Raw genomic sequence first — 22,496 nt, 5'->3', positions numbered from 1 at the left:
ATTCAATGTTTTTTTCTTTCCATTTGGTACTAACTCTAACCTTTCTGTTTGACCATGGATAGTGGGTCTATCCCTTGGAGCTTCTGCAATGTATCTAATCCATTGTGTGGGTCTCAAAATATGTCAAACTTACACTCCTGTGAAGTACCTTGAGTCCTGTTACCATCTTAAAGGCACTATATGAATGCAAATGTTTGTTGTACTGTACATCTGGTATCACGTCGAAATTAGTATGGCACAATTTGGGTTGGGATTTTAATGTACAATTAGTTTAATGTCGAATGTTCTGCATGTCTGAAACTCCTGTTTCATGTCACTTTTGAGTGTAACACCCCAATGAATTCCACACGAGGTTCGGCCTGAATTATTGAGACCAGTCCAGGTAAGAGCTGTTATCAGTGGGTAATGTGGAAGTATTTCCCTCTGGCTTCATGACAGCTTCCACACTGGGCAACAACAAAAGAAAATTACAAGGCAACCAAATTACGGAAAGCAGATAGTTCTGGAAGTGACTGAGCCAGAAAGTATTGATGGTGAACACTCTGGGTCTCTTGTTCTTCAGCAGAACTGAATTTGTAATGATCCACATTTACTGATATGGATAGGGTTTGTCAAATGGAGAGAAAGGAAGTGGAAAGGTAAAAAAAATGGAGAGAAGGAATAGATTCTGTTAAGGGATATGGACATTGCTGGCAGAGCAGCATTTGCTACCCATCCCGAGTTTCCCGAGAGAAGGATTCCTGATGAAGGCCTGATGCTCGAAACGTTGACTCTCCTGTTCCATGGAGGCTGCCTGATGAGCTGTGCTTTTCCGGCATTTCACTCTTCGACTAGTGAGGGCGACGGTGAGCTGCTTTCATGAACCTCTGTAGTGTTAGGAAGGGAGTTCGAGGATTCTGACCCAGGAACCGTGATGGGGTGCAGCAAGTTGGCGTGGTGTGTGACTTGGAAGGGAACGGCAGGTTAAGAGATCAACGTTGTACCCAAATCACCCTTAGGCCCTTTTGGATCACTGCTCCCTGTCTGAAGGCCAATGGATTGCCGTGAGATTGGGTTTTCTCTGCCCTGTCCCCACTCCCCTCCCCCCACCGACTCTGACTGACATGTGGATCCCTTTACTGGGCCTAGAGAGAGCTCTCAGATCCCCATTGTGGTGGAGCCCTTGATCTCTCGGACCTAGTCGGCTTGAATCAGGAACCGGTTGGGAGTTGTTTTGGTGTGGGTTTCTGTTCAGTAGGATCTGGCCTGAGATTGTCCAAAGGTCTTTGCGAGCTGGCAGAGAGGGAGAAATCTCACCAGGCTGGGGCCGAGGCTGAATTCACAGCTTCCTGCAGTGCAACTTATTTCGAATCATCTCTGCGCAAGTGGAATTGTGGCCCATCGATTTGACACATTGAGGTTTTCATCACTGACAGTGAGCTCAATGTTCAGGACTGCAGTCACATTATTCATTCGGAAACCGACAGGGATATTTATGGCCAAGTTGCGTTTTCTTTATCAACTGGGACCAACGTGGCTTGGTCCAGCGTATCTGGCAGTGGGCTGCTAATGGCTAATGTCTTTGTGAAAAGCAAATAAAGAGCAACAACTGAGCCCAGCTCAGTCAATGCTCAGCAGCTCACACGTTCACCTTAGAGTCAGAACAAGGTGCCTTCTCATCCCACTCCCGAATCCCGGGGATGGGAATCCAGGCTGATGTTCCCAACGCCAGGGAGGAACAGCAATGCTTACTCGCAAAAAGTTCAGCCAGCTTCAGCAACACTCGGAAATCTCACAGGCCACCCGCTCAGATCAGCACACCATCTATTCCCTTAACATGTCATTCCCTTCATCACTGAGGCAGAGTGACAGCAGTACATACTATCGATAAGATACACTGTCATTCCTCACCAAGGGTCCTTCCAAACCTGTGACATCTGTCACCTCGAAGGATAAAGGCAGCAGGTATATCTAATGCTGATGCCTATAGATACCACTTCAGTCACACACCACCCTCGCTTAGAATTGGACTGCCACTCCTTCCCTGACACTGGGTACCTCCCAGTGAGGAACCCCACTTCCTTTCGAAGGCCTCAGCACCTTTTCCAAAGCTTGGTGCTAGAATTGTCCCCAAACCTCCAGCTGATATCTTCATGGGAAACGGTGTCACTGTTCTCAAACCACGTTATTCACTTGTGCACTCCATTGTCACACTTATGTCTAAGATAAGCTCTTAGATTAAATCATTTGAGTGAATCCCATAGTCCTGGGATCGGGACTCCATAAGGACTCCACAACATCTCTGTAAAATTCCAATCTGGATTCTGCAGCAGCATTTAAATCCACCTTTTGGTTTGAAATTGTTTGTTCGCTCAGACTCACTCTGTCAAACAGGTGACAGTGTTATATATTTACTTTCAGCAGCGACCTAGAACAGGAGAGAGGAAGCACCAGGAAAACCTGGATCCTTACGGAGACTATTCGGGAAGTCCACCTGAACCAGCTTCTCCTCAAACTTTATTCATGTTTCCCATTCACCTTTGACTCTTCAGCTCTTCCACTTTGGCGTGCTTCTCACTTCCTAAAGCCTTTCCAACGGTCTGATTACTGACCAATCACACCAGGAACTTGCGTCAATGAGGTTTATTAATAAAACTGCTTTCAATACTGGCCATGGCTCAGTGTGTAACATTGCCCAACCTCTACATTCCCAAAGGTTATGGGTTCAAGTCTCACCCCAGAGATTGGGCCCAGGCTCCTGAGGGAGATCGAGGTGTAGCACTGAGGGAGGACGAGGGCTACTGTCCTGATCAGGAATGAAACTGAAGCCTGATTACTCTCCTGCGGCTGTTATTTTGAGGAAGAGTACAAGAGGTCTTTGCGTTATTCTGGGTAAATCAATAGCACTTAAAGGCTGATCTGCTGGTCATTTGTGGGATCTTGCTGTGCACAGATCAAGCTGCAGGTATTTCTTCAGTGTTCTTGAAACTTATGGAACTCTTTAATAGTGTGACAGGGTGGATATAGTCAGGACGATTGCCCTGATTGGTCACCCGAGAACCAAGAGATTTAATCTTAGGATAATACGGAGCTGAAGGGGAATGTCTCCCCTCAGGGCACAGTGATTCCCTTGGTAGAGGGCTGCAGAAGTTCAATCATTGAATAGTATCAAACCTAATGGCATCAAGGGATATGGGGATATGCAGGGAAAGTGGGATTGAAATAGATGAATGATCTAACTGGATAGTGGTACAAGCTCAATGGGCTGAATGGCCTCCTCCTGTTCCAATATTCCTACTTTCAGATGTGATGATCATCGTCAGGAAGGCCAGCTTGATGCTAAGGTCTTCTTTGGATCTACCAGGTGAGTGATTTCTATGAATCCCCTTCACCACAGTGAACCCCCCCACCACCCCCCCCTTCACTGGCTCCAAAGCAGCTTTGGAGGTACCCACATTGTGAAAGATGCTCTGTTTTAAAATGCAATTCTTTCTAACATTTCATTTTTGTCAATTGTATTGTGGCCACCAGCCTGAGTTGTGTGAAATCCTCGAGAGACCTTGCTGATCTTCCAGTGTGGGGTAAAGAAACCCACTGTATATTTTCACAGCATCTTCTGTTTTCGTTTCAGTATCTGTGGTTTGATCAGTTACTTCAGCACTCTGTCACTACAGGCTTGTACATCCAAAACCACATCAAGTGGGTTCCATGCCAAGTGGCTCAGCATTCAATAGAAAGACTGCTCTGTGTGTCCAGAACTAAAGTTTTCCATGATAAATAGTTTTCCCGTCCTTCCTGACAAACTGGGCCAATATATTCTGGAATTGGAAGATGTAAACAGGCAAAAGGCCTGAGGTGTGAATATCTCTCCCACAAAGCGCTGGGTAGGGACGGGAAGGAATGTCAGTGGTTCAAACAAGTGACAAGATTCCCCGGGTGTGAAAATGGGCTCTCCCCACCCACTCTGTAATATTCTTCATCATTGCAAATCCTGACTCTTCCCTGCTTAAATTTATTTAGGTTGCCAGTGAGGATAAATGTAAATTAATCATGGCTTTTAAGAAAACCCAACCTGAAATCTTGTCCAGAAGATTTGCCTTCTCTGAACTGTAGCGTATTGGGACTCAGGAGTGTGGTGGAATATTTCCCATGTGTCTGGTCAGTGCTGCCCCAACAACACTCAAGACGTTTGGCATCATTCGGGATAAAGCAGCCTGCTTTTAACCATTCACTCGTGGGATATGGGCATCACCGACTAGGCCAGCTCTTATTATCCAACCCCCATTGCCATTCAACCAAATTGCTTTTAGGGCATTTTTGACGGCAATTAAGAGTCAATGACATTGCTGTGGGTCTGGAGTCACATGTAGGCCAGACCAGGTCAGGTGACAGATTTCCTTCCTTAAATGACATTCATGAGCCAGATTGGTCTTCATAATAATTGACAATTAAGCCAGCTTTTTAATTTCAGATTTTTTTTTAACTGCATTAAAATTTTTAACATCTGGAAATTCAAATCTATGTCCCCGGAGTATTAGCTTGACTCTCAGGATTACTAGTTCATTGATATTAACCCAATGCCATTAGTAGCCCACCCTGCAGCCCCAGCTGACTAGCACCTCACCCTCCACCTTTGACAGTCACTCCCTTCATCATCGATACTGAGTGGAAGCCCTGAGCATCATCCACAAAGTATAATGCGACAACTCTTTGAGTTTCCTTCAGTGATACTCTCCAAACCTGCCACATGTCCCACTGGGAAAGCCAAGGGCAGCAGCTCCTGTCCAAGCCACATGCCCCATCCTGAGGTGGAAATGCCTCACTGCGCTCACTGTTACTGGGTCAAAATCCTGGGCAAAAGCACAGCGTGTTTAACAGTCTAACCTGAGCCCATCCCTTCAAGGACTGGCCCTTTTCCAGTGAGACCCACCTCCTGGGATGGATCCAGAAGTCCTGGATGAGTGGGCTATCCTTTACCTCAGGGACCGGGACTGGGATCGAGCTCAGCTCTTCAGTGTGAACAGTGGGGTGCTGAGGAAGTTAACTCCATTCATTTGTGCTGTTGATCTTTGGATTTGGGGCGTGCAAGATAAACTGGAGCTGCCTCTGAAGGGGGAGCAGTTCATTAGATTGCAGAACATGCCTAGTCTGGAACCTTGTTAACGGCCTTGTACACTTTTTTAGCAGTCCTCCTCAGAATTCACTGCGCTGTCAATCTGGTTTCACCTGCAACTTTCCATATTCGATGTCCATGGAATGATGCAGCCGAATCCATGTGTGGGCCTTATGATGATGACACTGAATGCCTCGTCCACCTTGGGGACTGAGAACTGTGACGGACCTCATCCCAAATTTGATATTCTCAGCTTGGCCTAAGTTTGTCTGAAGATGACAATGTGTCCCAGGGACAGCAGAGGCTGAAAGGTAGAAGCATATAGGCTAGAGGCAGAGGAAGGAAGGTTAAACTCAGTACTAGGCCGGTTTGTGAGAGACAGATTGGGATTTCCCATGAACTCTGTGGGACATTTGATGGGCTGGGATGAAGGAATTAATCTCTGGAGAGATGACGGGGATATTTAACCCAGATATTCAAACGGTGCCGGCTTTAGGCAGAGCAGTTGTGGAGAATCTGTTTCTAATGTCAAGTAGGTCCGTAACCAATGAAGACATAGATTTAAGTTAACTGTAACAAGAACCCTAGGATGAAAAGCATTTCTTAAACATGCGATGGAAGGCATGGCTTAAAGATGGGATGCAATCAGAGCTAATTTCTAATAAATAATGGAAATGTCATAGATATTTAAAAAGAAAGAAACAAGTGCATTGTTAATTCTGAGGGCAACTGCAACACGATACAGGGAGCCATTTCTGAACAAGCAGGGTGGCTGTAGGAATGACCAGTGAGCTTTATTACAGATAGTGGTGTCAAATTAAGGTTGGGGCAACAATTCAAAGCCACATCGTCCTTTGGTAATGAGAGTCTCAATGGAATGGGTAGGTCAAAAGAAAATAGGAGTACGGATTCAGAAATCGGCAAAGGAGGTTAATGAAAGATATAAACAAAACGGGGGCGGGGGGTGGAATTCCTTTCTCTAGGACTGGATTGGGATTTCTGCAGAATAGAACTCAGAGGAATGATGTTCGTTGCAGGCCCACCATCAGTTAGGTGACCCTGCCAAGGAAGAGTGAAGGTTGCAAAAACAGGACGAAAAGGGTGTCCTGCCATCTTCAGTCAATTTACCTCATGACAGAGAGGTTCTTGTGTGCATCTGTCTTGCAACTTTCGGAACTTTGGGATTCACTAAACACCTTTTCAGCCAATTAATTAATTAGTTTAAGAATGTAATCGTTGTAATGGAGGAAATTCTGCAGCCAGTCAGTGCACAGCAAGCTCTCGCTAACAGCAATGAGGTTGTGACCTCATGTTTTTTTTTGAAGCACAATTGATGGAGGGCTAAATATTGGTCCAGGAGATCAGGGCAGGTTCAAAATGGTGCCCGAGGAACCTCGAGCTCAGAAGTGGGAGTTTAAGATCCCCTTGGAAGGTGCTGACCTCCATAGTGCAGCGCTCCCCCATTGCTGCACTCAGAATGTCAGCCTGGATTCTGTACTTAAACCCAGAATGGGCTGACCCAGAGATGAGAGTGTTAGCCACTGAGCCACAGAAGCCGCCAGTTGAGATTCCATTAGCCACAGGGACATCAGCCAATGTTGTAAACCGCACACAGTCAGAAACCCAAAAGTGAGGTACAAAGTTCAGAAGGAATTAACCATCACCACAAAACTCAATAATATCTCTCAGTAATCTTTGAGAGATGAAAAGTGCATGTGACTCTAATGAGAAGGATTCACTGAGCAAGCACACACTTTGAACATCCCGTTGGAATTGACTGTCTGTCAGACCCAGCTCTAAATATAGAGCCACAAGAACAAGGTATTTTGCATAAATTGCACAGTGTGTCCTTTGTCCTTTGGCTCCCCCACTCATTCTAAACAAATAATTTCCCATGGACCTGCCTTTCAACCTGTCCAAGTGAGTCCTAACTCCAAGCATGGATCTTATCAAAATGAGGACATTATCAAAAGCTCTAGCTGAAGGAAGCTGCAAGTTCGAGATTCGGAGGAATTGCTGTCTCTTTCTCATCACTGTAACGAGCAGCAAACTGTCTCCAAATAGACACTCCCTCGATGAGCAAGACTCTACCTTGCCAACTCATCTGCTTTGTAAACTTGCTGATGTGACTTGCTCAGGGTGTTACTGGTTAAAAGAGGACTCCGCCCCAATTAGCAATATTTTCCACAGTAATTGACCCCCATATGGAAACAATATACATCTTTGGCAGTCCTGAGGCAAGACATTATTGTGTTGCTGTGGCCAGAATTGAAATACTAATGAAGGCCTCAATGCTGTGTGAAACCTCATACAGATACTGGGCACTGCAGCCTGTGGTGATGACATTAACCTGCTATGCACTGTAAAAAGCACAACTATGCTTCAGAGGGGGAGGGAGGCAAGTGTTATATTTGTGCCTGATACAAAAATTGCATTTCAATGAATCACATCATTTGCCAGACACTAGCGTAATTTTCCCTTCTGATTTGCTTCAAAGTGATTTATTCATCATAATTTAAGATTATACGAAGTGTATTGGCAGCTTTATTGTTTGAGACGATTTTAGAAGGTTCTGGGGATGGTGTTGGAGCTCTATTTGCTTTATTTAGCCTTCTTCAGAGACAAATAGCATCCAAAGCAGTGACTTCGATCCATGTAGGAGGCCCAGTGGGAGTTGAATCATACCGCAGTCTGAGGGAGCTTCTAAGTTGCTGTCATTCTTGGCTGAGTTTAGCGTTATCACTCCTAAGTGTGGGAATGTATCTCCCTAGTCCAGTGATGATATTGTTACAAATTCAAAGCCAACGGCCAAAAGCCTTGTGGTGAGGAGGTAGCATCGAATGAAGCAACCTGAAGTGACTTTGAATAAACACGGATATGTTCTGCTATTTCCATGATGTAATGCCAAAGGAGAAATGGTCCATTCTCTTCAGCTTTCCATAACCCTCTATGTCCCACCTCAGAGGCCATCCTCACCATCCTCTTTCCCAACCTCTACACAATGCAATTTGGGAAACTGCTCGGCTTCCTGATTCGGAATGATATCGCCGTTCCCTCACTTTCTCTGGGTCAAACCCCCCGGATTGACCTTCCCATCAGCAATGTGGGGGTCCCGACACCACACTGGTGACTGTGGATAACCACCTTTCTGAAGACAATCGGGTCACAAACATCGACCCAACCAGCGACACTCACATCCTTTGCACAAATGTTTTTTTTAAAAAGCCAAGAAGCCACTCAGGGTAAAAACAGGGGAAGTTGGCTGCTGCAAATACCGTGCACAACAACAGTGACTTGGCTGCGGATGCATTCAGAGCTTTTTGACAACAGGCGCGGTATGATATCTCTGTTAGACTGGAAGGTAGACAGGCAGGAGGCTGGGAGAACACAGCAAGGGGGTGGAGAAGTCAATGTTTCGGGTGTAACCCTTCTTCAGGGACTGGGGGTGGTGAGGGAGGAGCTGCAGATAAAGGGGCAGATGGGGCAGGGTGGTGAAGTGGGGACAGGTGACGACAGGCCGAGCTGGTTGGCCAATGGGAGAAATGAATCTGGTTGGCGGCAGGGAGCAGTGGAAGGGAGGGGAAGGATGGGGAGGGAGGTTATTTGAAATTGGAGAACTCAATGTTTAATCCCCCAAGCACAAGGTGAGGTGCTGTTCCTCCAATTTTCACTGTGGTTTGTTGTGGCAATGGAGGGGGCCAAGGATGGTCATGTCAGAAAGGGAGTGGGAAGGGGAATTAAAATGGGAGGCGACTGGGAGGTCTGGTCAGCCCCTGAGGGCCCAGTTGAGACGCTCAGTGAAATGGGCGCTGGATTCCAGCGTCTGCAGTAGGTTTTTTGTCTCAGACTGAAAGGTCTGAGCATTTCGTTATACTGCCCTCTTTGTTGGGATGATAGAAATACAATGAGTTCCAGATTAGCTGAGTCTGTGCAAGCCTGCCTCATTGCGCCAACCCAATAGAAAGAAGGTGGTAAGACAGGATTAGAATTTGCTATTTCATTCCATTTGTGAGATTAAAGAACATAGTGCAATGTCTCTGGAGCTCCTTGAGTTGGTCCTGAGAAATCTGTGGGGCCCTGATATTCAGATGCTCAGTGAGTCAGCACGGTATGTCATTGGAAAATGACACTGAGACATAGGTGAGGAAATAATGAAACTCAGGCCAGACAAAGAGGAACAGTCATTAAAAATGAAGGTGAACAAAATGGAATCAAATTAATGTTTTCCTCGCCTCGATGGGGCCAAATGCTCCAGAGCTCCAAGTTGCTGGTGAGAAATCAATATGAAGGAATATTGTGAAATTAATGAGGCCCTGGACTCAGGTTATCTTATGACTAAGAATGAAATTTCACTTCATGAAAAGAAGCAGTTGCCAAGTGAGGCTGTTTAAAATTACATTCTCGAATTGGAGCAACTCTCTCGTCGCTGCGGGCACAAACTTTCAAATGAATCTGACTGACTCGCTCGTAGGAGGCCTCAGGAACAATAACATCCACGACAACCTTTTTGAGCAAAGGCAGTGCGTCGAAATGGTAGGAAACCAACAATGAGGCACCCACCACGGGGATGGAAGCAAGAGACAGTTTCAGAGATCTCAGGGGAGTTGTATCCTGAGGCAGGCAGAAGGCCGAGGAAGCAGTGACCCTCCAGGTGGCAGTTCTGCGTGGGGTTGATGTTGTGATGGATCGAAAGCTGGTTGAGGAGTCTGCTAAACCTCAAATGCACAGACAACGTGTGTAAAACAGAAGCCGATGCTATCGAACAGAAAGATCCCGAATTGTACTCGGCCAGTGAGCAAAAATAACAGGACGCAGTCTCCAAAAACAAAAGGATATAATTCCAGTGCCCATAGCAGAAATGGAATTAGGAGCTTCCCAACTCACTTTTATCGTTAATACAGCTGCAGCAATATCTGATAACTTGGAAGGAGAACAGAAGAAATTCCTAAGCCATATTACTGGGAACTGGTGTGAAACTCTCTGCTTATTCCAATGCCTGTATTCCAGTTAAAGTTCCAGGTGACGTTAAAGTGAGGTTTTAATACATCGTATTCCTTGTCATTAGTGGGTATGTCAAAAGGAATAAAGACTCCCTGATGGGACAGAATTGGCTTGTGAATATATAAGTATACAGGCCTGAGTACATTCCAGTGGGGAGCAGGAAGAGAATGTCTATCATTAGGATGTGCAAACTGGTCTTGAAGCAAGGAAAGGCAAATGATAATTATCGTCTTCAGTATGATATTAAATATCATTCATCAGTCGATCAGACTGGTGCAGACAGACATTCTTTCCACAAAGATCCTGTGATGACTGATTAAGTTTTAATTCTGAGTGAGCTTGTGAATCACTTTGCATATGGAAATGGTAGACTAGATTCCTTACAGTGTGGAAACAGGCCTTTCGGCCCAACCAGTCCACACCGACCCTCCGAAGAGTAACCCACCCAGACCCATTTCCCCTCTGACTCATGCACCTAACACTATGGGCAATTTAGCATGGCCAATTCACCTGACTTGCACATCTTTGGACTGTGGGAGGAAACTAGAGCACCCGGAGGAAACCCACGCAGACACGGGGAGAATGTGCAAACTCCACACAGACAGTTGCCCGAGGCTGGAATCGATACTGGGACCCTGGTGCTGTGAGGCAGCAGTGCTAACAACTGAGCCACCATGCCACCCCTCAGTAGGGCCAATATCTGCCAAAAACCTGAGAAGAAACGCATGAGAACGTGATGCTCAGTAAAGTGCTCAATGATGGTGTGAATTGATCAAAGGTGTGTCCTGATGAGGAACTGCAGGGTATTTCACCCACAGGAATGGACTGTGTGTAAGTCAGGTCTGCCTATATTTTATTCACTGGTGGGATGTGGGGGTGGCAGGCTGAGCCAGCATCTGCATTGGCCAGCCCCAGGTGCCCTCGAGAACTTGCAGTCACTGTGCTGTGGGTAAACCCATAATGCCCTCAGGGAGGGAATGCTGACCCAGTGACAGGGAAGCAACGGTGCTATCTTTCTAAGTCAGACGGGTGAGTGGTGCGAGGGGAACTTGCAGGTGGTGGTAAGAGCACTTCACCAAGACAACACCGGGAGAGTTGATAAGAGAGCAGGGAACTGTGCTTGCCATCCGAAAGCAAGTAGTGAGTTGGTGAAAATCTGTGACTTATGTTTCAGAATGAGTGGCGATCTACCCAAGTTGCCAGGTTTTCCACTTTCAAACACAGGAAATCGATGAGGATGCAAACATGTTGATTTCTCTGAAGGGGAAGGGAAAGAATATTTAGGTTTGTTTGATAACACCAGCCAATGGGGAAGTGTTGGTGGAATTTGCCACTCATTTGAGTCTGTGGGAAATGGCAAGAATACAAATAGTGGCAAAAACGCAAATCTCAGATTCTCAGCACGGAGAAAGCGATTTCCAGCTTTCCCCTTTGAGATTTAAGTAACAGCTTTCTGAGATTGCACCCATGAGCAGTCACTACCTTCTTGCTGTGCGATGCTATCCCACTCGGAGCTTACCTTGCCTCTTTTCTATGTGGCTCTTATTCCTCCTGTCTTTCTGTGGGAAACCGGATCGTTCCAGTTCCCAACAGGAAAGCCAGAGCTTTAACTTGATGCACGGCGCCTTCCAGACCTTGACCCAGTGGCAGCTCCATCTTCGCCACCATTTCCCTGCATGCTCCTTGGACTCTGTCCCCTTCCACCCTTTCATTGATGTCAGTGGGCACTGCCAATGCCACGGCCTCATCCTGGCTGCTTTCAGACCACTCCAGCCACCACCAGGACTTCACCTTGATGCGCAGGGTCATGTCTGAGTGGTCAGCTTCTGTACACAGACATACATAACCCACACCTACAGGGGATCTGTCTTCTGGCTGGTCGCTTCCTTTCCCAGAATTCCCTCAGCTTTTAGCTACCAGGGGCCTGCCATCTTCTGGCTGGTCGCTTCACTTCCCAAAATTTCCTCAGCTTTTAGCTGCTGGGGCCTGCCATTTTCTGGCTGGTCACTTCCTTTCCCAGAATTCCCTTAGCTTTTAGCTACCAGGGGCCTGCCATCTTCTGGCTGGTCCCTTCATTTCCCAGGATTCCCTCAGCTTTTAGCTGCTTGGGGCCTGCCATTTTCTGGCTGGTCACTTCCTTTCCCAGCTTTTCCTCAGCTTTTAGCTACCTGGAGCCTGTCATCTTCTGGCTGGTCGCTTCCTTTCCCAGGATTCCCTCAGCTTTTAGCTGCCTGGGGCCTGCCATTTTCTGGCTGGTTGCTTCCTTTCCCAGCATTCCCTCAGCTTTTACCAACCTGGGGCCTGGCAGCATCTGCGACAGGAGCTGCATTTTAGCTCAGGGGAAGGGGGAAGGGGGAGGGGGAGAGCAGGTCACCGATTGGAACGTTTCACTGGAACGCACTGTGTTCTGTAAATGTCACACCGACAACACATGTCAGCAGAGTTCACAGCAAACACCTCGGTCTGTACTGCTATAACTAACAAGGACTGAAAGTCAAAGGAGGCTGGTACTGATTGGGCTTTAAGAAGGGCTGTTGTCAGCCGGGTGGGGGGATCCTACCTCAGTTAATCTGGGGATTATCCCATTCCAGAGCAGGACTTCACCCAGTCTTTCCTGCAATGAGATGTGGGATGGATTAAATCGGATGGCAGAGCTGGAGCAGGAGAGTTGGTAAAGTGTCCCCAGTGAGTGAGCAGGAAGGGTGAGCCGGTGGAGAGGATGAGGTGAGGGAGAGCTGTTGAGTGGAAATGCTGTACAGAACAGTGAGAGCTGCAGTCCCAGGGCCCTCAGGAGAGGTGTGTGTGCTGGCAAAGAGGTAGAGAGAGAGAGAGAGAGAGTACTGGGCCCTGGGGAAAGGGGTGTGTGTGCAGAGAGGATGCTGCTCCTTACCCCCGCTATGAGGTGGAGAAACTATCTGTCTTTCTCTGTGTGCTGTTGTGTGCTCAGCTTCCCCCCAGGATAACAACAGCGACCCTGGGCAGCTTTCTCAGTCCCTGCTGGCTGGCTCAGGTAGTGTGACCTCCTCTGTAAGTCAGTACCACCTTCCCCTCCCCGGCCCCTCGTCCTCCCTCTCCCCGACCCTCTCCCTCTCCCTCACCCTCTCCCGTCACCCTCTCCCTCGCACTCTCCCTCACCCTCTCCCCCACCCTCGCCCTCTCCCTCGCACTCTCCCTCACCCCCACCCTCTCTCCTCACCCTCTCTCCCACCCTCTTACCCACCCTCTCACTCGGCCTCTCCCCTCACCATTTCCTTTGCCCTCTTATCCACCCTCTCCCCCACCCCCTCCCTCGGCCTCTCCCCCTCACTCTCTCGCCCATCCTCTCCCTCACCCTGTCCCCCACCCTCTCTCTCGACCTCTCCCCCATCCTCTCTCCCTCGGCCTCTCCCCTACCCTCTCCCCCACCCTCCCTCCCAACTTCTCTCTCTTTCGGCCTCTTCCCTAGCCTCTCTCTCTTTCGGCCTCTTCCCCAGCCTCTCTCGGCCTCTCTCTCACACTCTCTCTCTTAGCCTCTCCCCTACCCTCTCCCCCACCCTCCCTCCCACCTTCTCTCTCTCTCGGCCTCTCCCCCACCCTCTCTCGTTCGGCCTCTCCCCCACCCTCTCTCTCTCTTTCCCAGCCTCTCCCCCAGCTTGGCGCCAGGTCCCTGTGGTGAAATGTGAAGCTAACCTCTCTCTGGCAAGGATGAAGGCTCGCTCCTGCCTGGCAGTGTCTGAGGGGGCAGTGTCTGAGGGGGCAGTGTCTGAGGGGGCAGTATCTGAGGGGGCAGTGTCTGAGGGGGCAGTGTCTGAGGGGGCAGTATCTGAGGGGGCAGTGTCTGAGAGGGCAGTGTCTGAGGGGGCAGTGTCTGAGGGGGCAGTGTCTGAGGGGGCAGTGTCTGAGGGGGCAGTATCTGAGGGGGCAGTGTCTGAGGGGGCAGTGTCTGAGGGGGCAGTATCTGAGGGGGCAGTGTCTGAGAGGGCAGTGTCTGAGGGGACAGTGTCTGAGGGGGCAGTGTCTGAGGGGGCAGTGTCTGAGGGGGCAGTGTCTGAGGGGGCAGTATCTGAGGGGGCAGTGTCTGAGGGGGCAGTGTCTGAGGGGGCAGTATCTGAGGGGGCAGTGTCTGAGGGGGCAGTGTCTGAGGGGGCAGTATCTGAGGGGGCAGTGTCTGAGGGGGCAGTGTCTGAGGGGGCAGTATCTGAGGGGGCAGTGTCTGAGAGGGCAGTGTCTGAGGGGACAGTGTCTGAGGGGGCAGTGTCTGAGGGGGCAGTATCTGAGAGGGCAGTGTCTGAGGGGACAGTGTCTGAGGGGGCAGTGTCTGAGGGGGCAGTGTCTGAGGGGGCAGTGTCTGAGGGGGCAGTATCTGAGGGGGCAGTGTCTGAGGGGGCAGTGTCTGAGGGGGCAGTATCTGAGGGGGCAGTGTCTGAGGGGGCAGTGTCTGAGGGGGCAGTATCTGAGGGGGCAGTGTCTGAGGGGGCAGTGTCTGAGGGGGCAGTATCTGAGGGGGCAGTGTCTGAGAGGGCAGTGTCTGAGGGGACAGTGTCTGAGGGGGCAGTGTCTGAGGGGGCAGTATCTGAGGGGGCAGTGTCTGAGGGGGCAGTGTCTGAGGGGGCAGTATCTGAGGGGGCATTGTCTGAGGGGGCAGTATCTGAGGGGGCAGTGTCTGAGGGGGCAGTATCTGAGGGGGCAGTGTCTGAGGGGGCAGTATCTGAGGGGGCAGTGTCTGAGGGGGCAGTGTCTGAGGGGGCAGTATCCAAGGGAACGGGGTTTTAATCAAGTGTCAGCAGTATGACCATCACAAAGTCCTGCCAGTGACTGGCATTTCCACCTCACACTCCTCACACACGTCCGTGAGATAGGTGCCAGACACCAATGGCATGAGGAATGTGGTGAGGTGCAAATGATTACTCACCAGAAATTGCAATGGGCCATGACAGACCAGGCACCATGAATCTCACCCTGAACCATGGAAATATTCAGGTGATAGATTCTCTGCCCAATAGCCTAAGTGCCAAATGTGTTGAGGTTTTGAGAAGGTGGTTTGGAATGTGTGGTTTGCTGGAGGTGTTGGTATCAGTTAACGGTCCACAGTTTATGTCAGAAGAGTTTGAAATATTTCTGAGTAAGAATTACATCAGACACACGTTAATAGCGCCATGTGGGCCAGCATCAAATGGTAACGTTGTGACATATAGAAGAGGACAGTCTCTGCAGAAATAGCTGCTCCAGGAAAACTCACAAGAAATTTGGAGAGTTCAGTGCTGGTGTGTGGGGTGGGTGGGGGGGGGTTGGTGTTGGAGTTGTGCTGAAAAACCACCAAAGTGAGTTAGGAACGTTTGGGAGTGGACTCGGTGCATTCACAGGCTTAATGAAGGGTGGAGAGTGACAGCATCGGTGTCACCGAGATCATTTGGTTGAAAGAGGAAATCTGATAAAGGGACACAGGAAACTCCAATTCCAAGTGAAAGTATGAAAGAAATTGAATGATAGAATTCATCGGTACAGAAAAGTGAGTCAGACTCTTTGATTAAGACAAATTAATCACTAAATTGAGCTGGTAGTCAAAGTTCAGATTTCACACTGTCATAGAAATGCCAAGAACAGAGAGAGTTCAAAGCAAGTGGAAGACGAGACTCGGACATTGAGAAAGAACAGTTGAATTAAAAGTATGTAGGAAAGAAGTCACATGTTTCATTACATCTTGTCAAGTGATATTTTTCACATACTGCTGTAAAGAATAAAGCTTTTTTTTAATAGATGTATATTCCTCATATTCAATGGTCACACATGCTGCAGCTGTGGTTCCAATGAAAATAAATACACACCACAAACAGTTAGATTTCAGGAACAGGTGAAATTGCTTTAGCCATTCTATATTCTGCGGAATGATAGACATGTACTATCGTACATTTTAATGTCCAGTACTTTTGTTTTAAATAGGGAGGGAGTGTAATGTATTGCCTGGTCTCAGTATTTTGACTTTAGTCTCCCTTCTGCACTGTCTGCTGGGGAGATAGGTGTAAATACATTTAGTTTGATAATGGCTGTGACAGTTGAACACAGTTAGCACAGTATGGAGCAGTGACAACACAAACACCTTTTTTGGAAGTCAAATGCTACAGGGAGGAGGAAGAATCAGAATTGGAATTGAAATTAGAATGAGGATTACCTTTATTAGATCGTGCTGAAATGGGGGCAGTAAAAAGTTGCCACTTACGGTGCCATCTTAGGTACAAGGTACCTGAGCAACAGAGTCTTCACAAAACATTCGTAGGAAAAAAGAAATGAAATGAATAAAAGAAATAGAAAGTCCAGCATTACAGATTGTAGGAATAAGTTTGAAAATAGTGAAATAAAACATTCAGAACAACAGTCCTTCCAATCCAGTCCACACTGGCACTAATAATAGGGTCTCCATACCAAACAGGATTGATTGTGCCAAGTGCTATCAATGGATTCAGTAGTAGATTAAGTCCATTTATGTTCTGGTATTTCCTACAAGCAACAACTAAGTTATGTCCTAAGGCTTTGCAGAATTAGAAACTTTTTGGCTTGAATTCTGGAGGTAGTGCATTCCAAGTGGTTGAGGGGAGCAGCTGAAACTAATGGACCATGGGCAGGAGTGAGATGGGTCTGTAACCCAGAGGCTGATCGATTCAAACCACCTTCGACTATTTGCATCAACACGGTGGTGTTTGTCACTTTGACAGTAATGGCTACTTTGAGGCCCTCTTGTGGCACAATGGCATCCTGACTGAGAGACGTGGGTTCAACATCTCTGAGCAGTTTGATCAGGGAAGGTTAGGCCTAAAGGGAACAAAAGCCCTGCAACTCCAACTGGGAAGTCAGGGGACAGATTTAGGTTTATACAGAATCTGTCAGGACATCCTCAAATGGTCAATGGCTGAAATGTGGTTACTGATACGACATAGAGAACATAGATTTGTGTACAGCAAGCCCCCACAAATAGCAATCTGTTAACCAGCAGATAATTATCGTCTTAGTGTCGATTTTACAATAATAATTGGTCGGGCAATTGTACTTCACAATATAATCTTTAACATAGGTATAAAAGGATGGGAAGAATGTGGTTTCACTTCTCATCTGGCAGACAGTGCAGGGTTCCCAGAGTACAGCACTAGGGTGCAAGACTAAGTTCCAGCATGGTGCTGGAAAAGTACAGCAGGTCAGGCAGCATCCGAGGAACAGGAAAATCGAGGTTTCGGGCAAAAGCCTGATGATTCCTGATGAAGGGCTTTTGCCCGAAACCTCGATTTTCCTGTTCCTCGGATGCTGCCTGACCTGCTGCGCTTTTCCAGCACCACACTCTCGACTCTGATCACCAGCATCTGCAGGCCTCACTTTCATTTAAATTCTAGCATGTACTAGTCTGGCAAGGAAACAGAACCCGTGACCTTCTGATTCTGAACGACAGCCCACTGAACCACAGCATCCACCACACATGAAACTTGTGGCCACATGTATAATCACAGCAAATATTGTGGATGTGCGGAAAAAGGAAGCCAGAGAGAGCTCATTAGGGAAAAAGGAATGCTGTACAAAGACCTGCTGATGACGTTGGTAAAGTTACAACCACCCTGAGGGAGCAGAGATGGAGGAATTGTCACTGTAAAGGAGTTCAGTCAGGTGGAGAGACAATTGGCTGTGAAAAGTGCAGGAAATAGGGATGATCACGATGACTGACCACTGCAAAAAGTGGCCATGGGGCACAAATGTAAGACTGAGATCAGGAATTTCTTCTCTCAGAGGCTTATGAGAACTCCTTGCCACAGGGATCTGTGGGGGTTGAGTCCTTGTGTATATTTAATGCTGAGATCGATAGCTCCTTGGTCAGTCAGGGGATCGAGAGTTTGGGGAAAGAGCATGAAAGTGGGGCACCAGGAGATTCAGGTCAGCCATGACCGGATTGAATAGCACAGCAGGCCAGAGGGGATCTCCCTATTCCCTGTCAGTTTATGCAGCAACTGTGCACAGTGCAATAGTATAGTGCACGAAGAGTAAGTGCTTTTGGGGGTAATATTTTGTGTTGTTGGAACAGGACTTTGTGTTGTAATGGCGGATGTTATAGTAATGGGGAATAATGTGCAATGCATAGGGCAGCAATGCTTACAGCAACAATGCATGGTATGTTGATGGTACACGGTGAAGCATTGCATACTGTGTTGCATCATGCAGCCATAATGTGCCTGGGGAATTGCACAATTGCAGGGCACAATGCAGCAACCGTGCATGTTACAGCAGCAATGCATGGGGCCGTGTTACTGCAGCAATAGTACATGGTGCGGTAGTACAGCAATACTGTATGGTGTAGTAATAGAACATGTTATAGCTACAGTATTCACACAGCATTAGTGCACTTTACGTGGATAATGAACAGTGCAACAATAATGCATTTCCCAGCTGGAGAGAACCATGCAGCAACTGTGCATGGTGAATGGGGCAGCAGTGGTGCACTGTCCAGTATTACATGATGCTTTCTTTGTGTGAAACCTTTTTATTTGATTTCCCTTCAAAGCAAGTGAACTCCAGCTAGAAGATCAGGTCCCCTGATGAGTGATCTTCCCCTGGGAGGAAACAATCTCTCCTCATCTGCTGAACGAAAGCCCCTCATCTTTTTAAATATCTTGATCAGATCAGCCCTCACTCTCCAAGGAATATAAGCCAAGTTCATGTAAACCTTTCTGTGCCATGGGTCCGAGGGGTTATGACCTCCACACCTCTGAGATCAGTCTGATCACAGAGCCGCTGCAGGTGGGATTACACTGGGGTCTGTCCAGCCTTGTTAAGCTGCTTTAACACTGGGAAGGTTGCTTATTGAGACTTTCGTTTCTGGTTTCCAATATTTGTCAGTTTCTTATCTCCCCTATTTCCGCCACCTGTTTTGCTGCACACCCCAGATGTTAAAACGGTTTGTAACTTGTTTCCCTGTCTGAAAGTATGAATCACCACACTAATGTCTTCCTGATGTTATTTCAATGAAGTTTCTCAGATCCCAGCGTGGAGTGCAGGTACACTGCCTGGATTGACAGATCCAGCGAATAAACTGAATGACTGAGACTCTCCAGGGTTGGGAGGTGGATTAATTACAGGCCGTCAGGTGCTGGGGAAACCCAGGACTGTCAACCACTTCCGAAAGCATCAGTTGTGGCCGAGTCAGGGGGCTCAGGTCCCACTCCAGAAACCACAGCCCATTCTCCTCCAGTAATGAGGGTGAATTGCTCTGTAGATGATGCCAGTTATCCAGAAGAGATGTGTTTCTCTCCCCCCCTCCCTCCCAACCCCGCCCCCCCACCCCCCCACTCAATCTGCATTCTCAGGTAAGCACAAAAATCTTTAGTTCAAATGAGAGGGTGGGGGGGAAGGGGTTTGTCCTCAATATTGATGCCACATCCAATATCAGTTAGACGCGTCTCTGTTGCAATACTGTGTGCAGGAGCTTACCACTGTTTGAATATAGATTGCCAAGTTTCCACATTACAATAGCGACCACACTTTAAGAAGAATTTAATAGGCTGAAAAGTGAGTTTGTGAAAGGATCCAGAGAAATATAAGCCTATTTCAACTCGAACCACATGGCTTTGTGTTGTGGATCAATGCCTGTCTCCCACTGTAAAGGGAGGGTGAGGGTTCTGATCCCAGAGTAAGATAACCTCCACCCAGTTCTCCTTTACTCAGTGCTTCACCCCATTTCAGCCAAACCAGGTGCACAGGGGCTTCACAAACCGCGCCCCTCCTCCGAGCCCTACAGCAGCTTGTGGGGTTAACAAAGTCCCAGCCTCCAAGTCTCTCCATAAAACCCTGCTGGAAATCAGCCTCTCAGTCACTGACTGTGTGCCTCCAGCTGTTTTAATGGACGCATTAAAACCGTTCATGGGAAGCAGCATTTTGAGGCAGCGTGTTCTGGGCGGTGTGCAGCTCCAGATTAATCAGCCCCAAGCGCTCTCAAATCACCAGCCCCGACTTATAAACACGACCTCAAAACCTCACAGCACAGCACAGAGCACAGCAATCCCACTGGTCCAACCCAGTTCGAAATCCGGAAAAAAAGGTGCTCCGTGACAAACCAGATTTTAAATCCGGCAAATCATCAGGGGGTTGACCAAAATGAAATTTATAGATGGATAAAAGTGGAGCAGTGGTAGTGTCCCTGCCCCGAGCCAGGAGGCCCGGGTTCAATCTCACCTGCCCTGATGTGTGTAGTAAGATGATTACAATCGCCATAAATAGATAACCAGTGGCAGTGGAGTTATTGCTCTGGGAGTAGACAACAGTTGAACGGAAGTGATGAGCCAGGTGATGCTAGTCTGAGTTGGCTAAACATCTGTAAGCTCCTGTACTCCCACAGCCCAGTAAATCAGTGATCAGGTAACACCAGGTTGTAGCTGTGCAGGCAGGAGCCAAGTAGTGATCACTGAGGCATGTGGGCTCGGTCAGGTCTAAGTAACCCTATAAAACCCAGCAGCTTGATGCTGCATTGGCAGAGTTACTGTGTGACAAGCAGCAATATGTAACTGACGCCGACAGCAATGGTGAGCAGTCAGTGTTTCTAATGCTTAACTGAGATAAAGCATATCAGAGGGGGAAACAGCTCCCCCCAAAACTAACTCAGGAATAAGGGACCAAATGGATCCCTTTAACATCTTAAAATGTTATGATTCTGTGATCCTTGGATCACACAGACAGGAGAAATAATGGGAATAGGAGAGGATTCATGCACACAATAAGCACTGACAGCTGTAGAAGCTGATACTCAGTACGGCAGGGAACAAATCAGACCCAACTGAGACCGACTAACGCATTTTATGGGGATAGTCAGGATATGTTATAGGCACAATCCAACTGCCACAGCCCCACATACGTTGATTCGCAGCGCCCTGCCTGGCCTGGATTGGGAACTGTGACAGGATACACACCTGAAGACCTTCCACAGGCTTTATTCCACAGCCTGAGCCGGGCACATGGCAGTGCAGCCAGGGACTGCCAGGCTCTGGAACAGCTGATATGCAGTTGCTGGGTCCCAGTCCCAAAATGGTCTCACAAAGAGCTCCCATAAAATTTTCAATTATTTAACCGTTTGCAAATCAGCCTCTCAGTCCTAGTCATCTCAATCTTACAGCACACATGGAAGACGTTTACCTATCAAGCCTATACCTTGGAAAGACAAGAAAGGTCCTAAGACCAGACTTACCTGCACTCTGCCTCTATCGTTCTGTAAATATATTTTCTTTTGTAAATATTAAACTCAATCACTTTGGAAAGTTCGTGCTTCTCTCAATCTTCTCCGGCAATGAATTCCGCAGCCATGGATTTTAAAAATCCTCATCTCTCCTCTTGGTTGTTTTGACAATTACCTTTCTTATTCTGACACGGAAAAATTATCTTAACAATCGCGAAACTACCCCTTGAAAAAATATTCCTTTTGCTTAAGTATCTGTTCGGAATTGACTTTAAAAAAATCCACTTTTCGATCCTCAGATGTTAAATCCCCTTTCTTGGAAACAGCTGACAAAACTGTTTCGCAGTCTATTCCCCAACCTTCCTGCACAATTTCTGGCATAAACGCACTGAAATGAGCAGTCACAGAAATTGTTCCTTGTACTTTAGTGGTAGAGGTCAGATACACAATTTGAAAAATCTTAATTACCCTCCCTTCCAAGAAAAATACTCCCAGCTTGCTTTAAGGAGAATTCAGGTGCACATCTTTAACTATTAAAACTGGTTCGGAAACCAGAAACAGTGATATCAGAGAGTGAGAGAGAGAGCCACATTTGTATTATTTCAAAATGTGTTTTATAGACCTGTAATTGCTGCCTTCAACATCACAATTTTAAGCGACAGAAGTGCTTTTTGATTAATATTAGCTGGAATTCATGTCAAACAGTTAGGTCTCTTACCTCAGTGGCAGGGGAGAGTTGAGGAGCTGAGTTGGGTCTGAGCTGGCTGCTGGTGGACAGGGCTCTGACTGATGCCCTGACTGTCAAATAAATTCCTTCTGTCACAGTGAGATCAGCAAGAAGGCTGCAGACTTCACACACACAAACACACACACAAACACTCCCTCTCTGCTGAAACTTCACCCATGTGATTTCAGCCAGTGATGTCATTGAGGAAATGCCAAACCTCATTCATTGGTTTTAACTGTTTTGCTGAGCACTGTCCAATGCTGGTCCATCTCTTCCCCCCACACCCCCACCCCTTGTCTCACCATCTCAGACTGGGGAAAACAGCCTGCCTTTTACCCTTGGAGAGGCTAGACACATCCCAGAGGATGGCGACTTCTCAAAAGTTTAATCAGCTGATGTTTACTAAATGTCCATTTTTCAGGGTTGGGTCCCACACTGCTGAGTGTAAGCGGGAGTCAGAAGACCCTGTGCTGGTATCTGGTACGGAGGTATCGAAGATG

General features: G+C 47.6%; 1 protein-coding gene across 1 annotated transcript in view; it reads right to left on the bottom strand.

Annotated features, from left to right (window-relative positions):
- LOC140455286 (uncharacterized) overlaps window positions 1-22,115 on the bottom strand; it is a 207,344-nt gene extending 185,229 nt beyond the window's left edge. The window contains exon 1 of the mRNA XM_072550032.1: window positions 21,988-22,115. The gene's annotated coding sequence lies outside the window, so the exon portion shown is untranslated. The remainder of the gene's footprint in view (window positions 1-21,987) is intronic.
- Between the last annotated feature and the right edge of the window lie 381 nt (window positions 22,116-22,496).

Source organism: Chiloscyllium punctatum, chromosome 30 (assembly GCF_047496795.1).
Source record: "Chiloscyllium punctatum isolate Juve2018m chromosome 30, sChiPun1.3, whole genome shotgun sequence".
Lineage (NCBI taxonomy): Eukaryota > Metazoa > Chordata > Chondrichthyes > Orectolobiformes > Hemiscylliidae > Chiloscyllium > Chiloscyllium punctatum.
The sequence above is the reverse complement of the archived record's forward strand: the minus strand, read 5'-3'. Positions and strand labels throughout refer to the sequence as shown.